Here is a 9,691-nt window from a genome sequence, read left to right on the forward strand (position 1 = left end):
ACCTCCATGGATCCCTAATCTGGCCCATCATAACTCTATATAAAAGGAGATTAGAAAGAAGATTAATTAATTTTTTTTGATAATTTTCGTTCTGCTCTCTGCAGTGAACGATTTTTTCAGTTCTCTCCAGATCTGAAATTCTATCTTCTTTCTAATTAAGCCCTTTTCGATTCTGACAAGCTTTGCCCACCCAAAGGTCATAATCTGAGTTCGGGATACAGATTAGAAGATTTATGGTTGAGTACGAAGATCATCTCGTGGAGAAGGCGTAAGCAATCGACGATTCTTTGGAGAATCAGATCGGTAATTCTAAACTGTAGGAAATCATGAATTAGGGTTCTTATTCCTTAAACATGATTTATTTGTGTTCTTGAATGCAATTTGATTTGTTTAACATGTAGATAATTAATACCATAATCGGTCAAATAGATCTGTAGATCTGATTTATTTGTGTATGCATGTCTTCCGCTGTGCAAGGGGCACCAATCCCCAGCACAGACTTGATTGGGTGGAGTTCCAAAACAAAGTTTTACGAGGGTGACGGTTACGAGTGCTATCCATTCTCATTCTTTGTGCTCAATACCGAAGAAGAATGAGATTATGAATATAAACAGAAATAAAGACCTGGTGGTTGAATTCACGTGAATGTTGATGTTTGTTGATTCTTTGATCTGGTGTCAAGCATAGAGAGAGAAGGCAGTACTACTTTCAGATATGGAGAATTTGAGTTGTTATTTTGTGTCTCAGTGACTAAAATTACATGGAGAAATAAACAGTATATGGAAACAAAAATAAATATACTCCATATAAATAAATTTATGAATATACTCCATATAAATAACTTTATGTTTCAGTTGTTTGTCAATTTACAAAAAATTTTACCCACAATTTATTCATAAGCTTTAGTAAATAATTAGAAACATGATCTGTGTTAGATAAATTTTACCTATATTATTTGTTCAAATAATTCAATATTCCGTGCATAGCACGGGTGAGATACTAATCTATACAATATATAAAAGGGGAGTTTTGGGAGGTTTTGAATAACCATTTTATGCCGAGGGATATAAATGCAATTAATATAAAATTCAGAAATTAATTCTAATAAATATATAATCCTATGGTTCCCACGTTTCTTCTTATTAGTGGAGATTAGTTTCTCATGTTTCATATATGCACGAGTGAGTGGGAGGTTAGCAAGACTGTTTTTCACCACTAAACCATTATCTTGCTCCCACTTTCATCCCATGCTGGACGAATTGGTCGCCTGGTCCTTCCAAAAGCGTGTGCTGGAGTGAGTATTTGATTTCAACCTTTTGCAATATTACACATAGATTCTGCTAATCAAATAATATGAAGCAGGCGTACTTTCCTACTATCAACCAATCAGAGGGTATACCAATACGCCGTGCATCCAAAATATGCAGTTACAAATATCTCTCTCATTTACGGTAGTCTTCTCACTTTTCTTTAGCCGGTTCTTTCTGCTTTTAAGCAATGATGAAAACACAAGTAAGGAGCCAAAAATATTATTTTGCGACGTTCCGAAGAAGAAATTGACTACGACTATTCAAAAAATAAGAGCAACATTTTGCTACACATCAATGGCGTTCAACATTTTTGCTAAGTTTGTTCTTTTTAATTATGTTTTGGTTCTTTTTTCATTTGATTAATTATATTTTTCTTTTCTTAACATTATCTTTAATTATAAATTATGTTTTGGTATTTTTTTTTTCATTTTAGTTATATTTTTTGTTTCTTTCCATCCATTTTTATCCATTACTATGTTTTCTTTTTCAGATTGATGTTACCATCATTTTTTTTCTTTTTGTTTTTAATAATTATAATTTTTTTTGCAATAGTAATGATTAGATTTTTAGCCATCTATGTTACTTTATAGTTGATCCATGTTAAAAAATTTATGTTGAAATTATAATTGGCTAATTTAAATTGATTTTAATTTTAAAGTTAATATAGTGTATACAAAAGTTCAAAAAATGATGAGTAATTATCTATTGTGTTTAATTCTTTATTGTGATAGATTTTTATCTTACTACTCCATGATTTAATATTTAAACATTATATTACTATGTGATTTGTTTCAAATTTATTATGCTTCAATGTTGATTTGTATAGATTTTTGATTCTCATATAACTAAAATTGTTACTCATATTATTCATTGTTAATATTGATTCTAATTTTATTTAATTAATTAAAATTTAAAATTAATATTTTAAAAATTATCTTAATCTGTGCATAGCACAGACATGATACTAGTTTCTATAAAACAGTAGATGATTTCAAATTATAATACTTGCATTATATAAATGGAAGATATGTCTCTTGATTCGCTCTCACTAAATTTAATTGTTCTTTACCCTAATATTGGTGACAGTGTTATTTTAGGTCACCATGTTCTGGATATAACAACATAGGGAGTCTCTATATATTTATAAAGATTTAAAAAAATTAGTATGTAAATTATTAATATGCAAATCCAATACACTAACAAATATGTGTATAATATTATAGTGAAATAATAAATTAAATATAAAATTTATCACAACAAATCGGTGAAACATGTAATGGGATTGAGAAATGTATAAAAGTGGTGATTTAATTACATACTTTTAAGTTATGTGATGAACCACAAATCAATTAAGAAATTATGGTTTAATTGACTAATCATAAAATAGATATAAATAATTTAATTAAACTATCATAATGTAAATACTAATATGTATGTATATTTTTGCCAAAATCACCAATCAATATATTTGTGTGTTATTGTCACGCCCGCATTTTCTAAGGATAGAAAACACGGTTGATCGCGACTAGGGGTGGGTTAAAGAAGCGGGGAAGAAAGGGGAAAACAACAAAACTCGACCAAAGCTTGATATAATAGAAATAAGTCGAATAAAATCAGAGTATCGTTTCAACAATCAACAACTCCAAATGAAACTATCTCAACAATACACGAACTCAAAAGAAACAACATTCAGCGGAAGCATTTCGAGAGTAGAATAATGCTATGTATGAAGACACAACATATTCTGAATATTTGATAGACATTCTTCACTTTTATGCTCAACACCCACCGCGCTTGTCACCGCTCAACCTGCACATATGGAAAACACATGCAGGGCTGAGTACTTGATGTACTCAGTGAACAAATGCCAAAACAATTTGTAAAAACAGTTATGTCATGCCGCCATTGAGTGACCTCGGGGTTTTAATTTGAAAAGGCCCGAGACACTAAAAATCTCAAACAGAAACTTTCAACGCATCCTCAAATCCTTTTCCTCATCATATTAAAACACAACCATTTCTCCTTGACTTATTTAAGAAACTGCCATATCTGTTCTTTAGGGTGCCGTGTAAGGTGACCACTTTCCACGAGCACGAAAACCGGCCAACCCATTCGATGACTCACAGTCCTCATCGTGTACACTAATCTGAGTAGGGACGCACCCTTTCTAGGACCAGAATTCGATTAAACTCACAGTAGGGACTCACTCCCCACTAAGCAATCATCAACATCATCATCTCAACAACCTCAACATCAACTTCTCAACAACCTCAACATCAACCTCAACAACATGTGAAACGATAATGTGGCCGCAAAATCGATCACCGGACCGGCCGACCCGAAAGACGGCTCACGATCCCCAATGGTGTACACTAGTCTAAGTAGGGACTCACTCCCTAGTCAGACCCGAATTTGATTTCAATAGGTCTAGTAGGGACAACTCCCTTGCTGAACAAACAGATAGACATTTCTCAAAACAAAAACATGGTATGACATACCCTTTTGCAACCTCCAGTTTTCTCATAAACCGTATTTGAAACACAAATCATTTTCTCTCAAGTTCGAGCATCACATCATATCAACAAAATCGAGCAATTCACAACCACTCAAAAAGCTATACTTCGCAATAAACCACAATCACTTTCACTTCAAGCATGCATATCACATCATCACGGAATAAAATTATAATTGCAATCGCAGGCATTTCGTCACATAAAATGATGCTCAAAACGATATGTTAAAACTAAAGCTCTTGAAAGTATTTAGTTCGAAAGCCCACCTCGTTCGGTGAACACCTTACTTGTCCTCCTGCTCCATCCTCGAAAGCGTGCGTGAACAGCCCAAGATTTAATTCAGCCCATCCTTTACTTTCTCTTTTATCTCATCGTGCCCAAGATATTTAAATTAATTCATTAGGCCCAAAATATTTAAATATAACAATGCCCAAAACTTCTTCAACGTTTCTTACCTTACGTGACCAGTGAACTCCTAAAATCAGAGAGCTCCAATTCCTCTTTTCTCTCCATCTAATCGACTCTCTCCAATTCCTCTTTTCTCTCTTTCGATTCTCAATCTCGTCACTTCTCTCTCTAATTCGCTGCTGCTGTCACAGTCTGTCATCATCACCTTGCAGCCGCTGCTGAGGTCGCTCCTTGTCATCGCGTTCCAGCCATGAGTCCATCGCCGTCACGGTCAGCCTTTGCTGCCCGTTGCTGCTGCAGCTCTCTTCTCCATGGCGCTGCTACCTGCCTGGTCTCTCCGTCGCCACTGCCTCCAAATTCGTCTCTTTCTCTCTCTCGGTCGAACGTAAGGCTGCACTTCCCTCGGTCAGAACGCAGCGCCGTTGCTGTCACGGTGCATTGCAGCGCTGCTGTTCGCACCCGATGCCTGCACCATCATCCTCCTCATCTCCTCATTCTCTCTCCGTCGAAAATCACAGTGGCTTCAGCGCCGTTGCCGGTATCCACTTACCCCGCTGCTCTGGCCCGCTCGGAGCCACGCCGCCATCGTTATCCATCGTCGTTGCTGATCATTCAGCGCTACCGCTGCTGTCCGGTAGATGCAGCGCCGCCTCTGTGTCTCCTTTTTCATCACTGTTCGGTCGAGGAACGCCACCGCCGGTGAGCGCCAGCCACCCTCCTCCATCTCACTCTCTTCTTTCTCTCTTTCTCTCAAACTCTATCTTGCTCAATTTCGTTTCTCTCTCTGCACTCTATCTTTCTCAATTGTTTGAAACAGAATGAATGTGGTGTCAAAAAGTGTGAACGTGAGGGTCAGGAAGACATGTTTATACTCTGTTCCATATTTTTAGAGGGTGCCGATTTTGTGGAAACAGATTTGTGAAATATAACGGCAGATTTAGGGTAAGCTAATTTGCAGAAAAATAATTAAGATGAATTGGGGCTCAAAAAGAATAAGTGGGCTTCCTTAAGAAAAATAATTGGACTTGCGAAAGAATAATTGTATAAAGCCTTAATTGTAAAATCATTCTCTCGACAAAAGAAACAAAGGCGGAAATTATTTTTCAAGTGCACAAACGACGTCCTTTCAAGAACAAATAAAAAGGACGAAAAAGTCGGGGTGTTACGGTCATTTTTTTTTCTTTGTTTAATTTTATATTTTTTAATAATTATTTTTATTTTATATATTTATGATTTCAGATTTCATACAATCATATTTTCATGAATTTATAAAATCATTTTACATTATAAAATAAGTTTAAATAAAAGAAAATGGGTCGTGCATCGCACGTGGGTGATACTAGTAATATACTAACATCTCAGTTAATATAAATGTATTAACAACGAATATCAACATTTTTTTTCTCTTAACCGAACACTTTCACAATCTCGTAACTACAAAAAACTCGCCATTTAGTGGCGGATCTTTCCGTCACTAAATAGGGCTATTGACATATTAGTGTCGCATAGAAGCTATAACTAAAAAGCTTATGACTAAAAAAGATAATGACGGTATTTCTGTTACTAAATTACTAACAAACACACTGCTGGAAAACTTAGGCAGCTGCGATGTAAGTTCATATTAGTGGCGACTCGCCTGTCACTAATTCGTATCGAACACATTTGCGCAACTAATTAGCAAAGGGGTAACGTCGTCACTAATCTGAGTTTTCATTGTAGTGAATTATATAATATGGAGTATAAAGAATGTGTCTTCCATTCCACTTACTTTCTCTCTTCTTTAATTGACAAAGTCTAAATAACTTTTTAAATGATGATCGGAGGGAGTAACACATTTGACTAAATAACACAATTTAGTAAATAAAAGCAAATAAATTCATCTTAATAAGTCAAGATAGACTTTTTCTATAGTTAAATTAGTATTGAATTGTATACTAGTATTATTTAGCTGGGAAGTGATCAATTGCTAACTAATTAGCAATCCCAAACTAAGACTAAATCTTAGCCATTAGATTAGAAGATCTAGATTAGAAGACTAAATCTTCAACCCCTTTTCATCCACCAGGTCCACAATCAAGTTCAGCCCTCCCTCGGTGGGCTCCGGTACTCCAGTCGCAAGTAGATCTGTTTCTTCTATCATCTTTTCCGGGGTTTCCCCCTCATGTTCCACTATCGGGGTCGCCCCCTCAATATAAATGGGGTACTCCCCCCAGACACCACTTGGGTTCGCCCCCTCTTCCATGAGTTCAGGGGTCGCACCCCTGAAATCAGTCGGGGTCTCATCCCCAGTTTCCATAGGGGTTTCCCCCTCAGCAACATCTTTCACAATAGGGGTTTCCCCCTCAAGCGTACTGTCCACAATAGGGGTTTCCCCCTCCACAACTTCATCTAAAACAGGGGTTTCCCCCTCACCATCTTCCCATCTTCCTTACCCTCAAAATTAGGGTTCTCGTCACCGTGCTTCTCTGTCTCCACCTCTGTTCCGCCGTTCGTCGGTCCATCCTCCCCCGGCCGTTCGTGCACCGCCTCTTCTTTCTCCGCCTCCTGTGAAGCGGTTTCTGCATGTTGAGATCCAGAATCTTGCGGCCTTTCTTCACGAAGATCCGCCGGTTGTGCAGCCGAATCTGCCGGAATCGTCAGTGGTGGTATGACCGGCGTGGACGTCATTAGGCTAGCGGAGAACAGGGCATATACTTCTTTTGCTTTCTCGACGCTCCCCAATTTCTGCGTCAATTCTGCCAACAGGGTTGGGTTGTACACGGTCTGCTGCGAACTTCCGGTGAGTTTGGTTGAATCCATCACTGCAGATCTGAAATTAGACAAAAACTGGGTCGAATTTTGGTTAGGGTTTGTATTTTAGAGAGAGAACGAAAGTAGAGAGAAGGGAGAGTAAATCAGTTTTTTTCTTTCGTCGATTTTGGGATTATTGGAGAGAGAGAAGCGACGGTTGCTGTTCTAATGAAAGGATGGTGTGGTTGCAGGCATGATGTAAGCAACCGTACAACTCCCATAAATATCGGCAGATTTTGAAATTCAAATTATCTCCGTCCCTCCTTGACCTCTTCCTCCAAGCTTTCCTTGACTTCTTCCTTCAAGCTTACCTTGACTTCTTCCTTCAGATTCTTCTCTAGCTGATTCCCTTGATCATGACCCTATACTTAAAAAAATTGAAGGTTCCAGACTCCCAGGTCAAGGTTAGAGTATAAAGTATCGGTTTTCTTCGGAGTCTGGTGCTTCGAAAATATTTTTGGATTTTCTTTAGTTTGAAAAATAATTAAACTATTTACACACTTCTTAGAGTATTCCCGAGATTCCCTAGTTCAGTTCGTATTTTCAAAATTGTTAACCTACTACTTGACCCAGGATATCATCGAGAATACCTCCACGTCCGTCTAGGAGATAGTAGGGAGTGCGTGTAGTGGAACTTCGTCCACCACACACAACTCGGAATTATCCCTATAGACTTTCACTCTATGACCATTGACAAGAAAATGGACAGAGTTAGAAGCACTTCCCTGGATCTCCGCTGCTCCGTTTGTGCGGATGCCGACGATTGTATATGGGCCGATCCATTTAGACTTCAATTTCCCTGGCATTAGCTTGAGTCGCGATTGGAAAAGGAGAACCTTCTGCCCCACATGAAGTTCCTTGACCCGGACATTCTTATCATGCCATAACTTGGTCCTTTCTTTGTACCACATGGCAGACTCAAATGACTCCAGCCGAAGTTCCTCCAATTCTTGCAATTGTAACTTCCTCTCTTCTTCGCAAGCTATAGGCGTCATGTTCAACTCTTTCACTGCCCAGTACGCCCTGTGCTCAATACCAACAGGTAAGTGGCACATCTTGCCAAACACAAGCCTGTAAGGCGACATTCCAATAGGCGTTTTAAAAGCAGTTCTATAGACCCACAATGCGTCACCGAGCCTCTTGCTCCAGTCCTTCCTTGACGGATTAACTGTTTTCTCCAATATTGCCTTGATCTCGCGATTAGAAATCTCCGCTTGGCCATTAGACTGGGGGTGGTACGGAGTCGACACTCTATGGTGAACACCATATTTCTTCATCAGAGCCTCAATGGTGCGATTACAGAAATGAGTTCCCTGATCTGAGATGATGGCCCGGGGAACTCCATATCTGTTGAAAATATTGGCCTTCAAAAATTTTGCCACCTCCTTCGATTCGCATGTTGTGGTGGCCTTAGCTTCTATCCATTTAGACATATAGTCTACTGCAACCAATATATACGTGTTCCCACAAGATGATGGGAACGGTCCCATAAAGTCCATCCCCCACACATCAAAAATTTCACACACGATCACCAGGACCTGAGGCATCTCGTCCCTCCTTGAAATTCGCCCCGTCTTTTGGCGCCTCTCGCAACATTGGCAAAACTCAAAGGCATCCCTATTTAGCGTCGGCCAATAAAAACCGTTGTCCAGAACTTTCCTTGCTGTCTTCCTTGGTCCAAAGTGACCTCCACATGCCAAAGTGTGGCAATGAATTAACACATCTTTTTGTTCCCATTCGGGAATGCAACGTCTAATCACTTGATCTGAGCACATTTTCCGCAGGTAAGGGTCGTCCCAAAAGTAATATTTGGCTTCGCTTTTAATTTTCATCCTCTGGGCCCAGGAAACTTCGTCTGAACTTGGCACTTCTCCCGTGACCAAGTAGTTGGCTAAGTCAGCAAACCACGGTTCTGCGTTCAGTGTGCGCTTCCCTTTATCCGATTCCCCTAGACCGGTTAAAGCCAAAACTGCTTCCCAGTTAAGTGGTCTAGGAAATTTCTCCAGAAGGTACAAATGCTCCTCGAGAAAGGAATCGGGTATGGCCTCTTCTGTTTCCCCTTGATATATTCTGCTCAAGTGATCGGCTACTCTATTCTCCGTTCCTCTTTTGTCTCTTACTTCCCAATCAAACTCCTGCAAGAGTAACACCCAACGGATTAATCTCGGCTTAGACTCCTTAGCCAGTAAGTACTTTATCGCCGCGTGATCTGTGAAGACTATAACCTTCGACCCAAGGAGGTAGGGTCGGAATTTTTCAAACGAGTATACGACAACCAACATTTCCTTCTCTGTGGTGTCATAATTCTTCTGAGCCTGATTCAGCGTCTTGGAAGCATAGAAGATCACATAGCTTTTTCCATCAATTTTCTGTCCTAGGACAGCTCCCACAGCAAAATCACTCGCGTCACACATTATCTCGAAAGGATGGTTCCAGTCTGGCGCCCTGATAATTGGTGCTGACACTAACCTGTCCTTAAGCAACTGGAATGCCTTTTTGCATCCTTCGTCAAAGACGAATTCCACATCATTGTGTAACAGACGAGTGAGTGATTGTGCGATTTTTGTGAAATCCTTGATAAACCTCCTATAAAACCCTGCATGACCTAGGAAGCCTCTCACCTCTTTTTGGTTCGTAGGGTAAGGTAACTTTGATATCACATCTACCTTT

Source organism: Salvia hispanica, chromosome 5 (assembly GCF_029641045.1).
Source record: "Salvia hispanica isolate PSC_SH4W2 chromosome 5, Shi_PSC_v1, whole genome shotgun sequence".
Classification (NCBI taxonomy): domain Eukaryota; kingdom Viridiplantae; phylum Streptophyta; class Magnoliopsida; order Lamiales; family Lamiaceae; genus Salvia; species Salvia hispanica.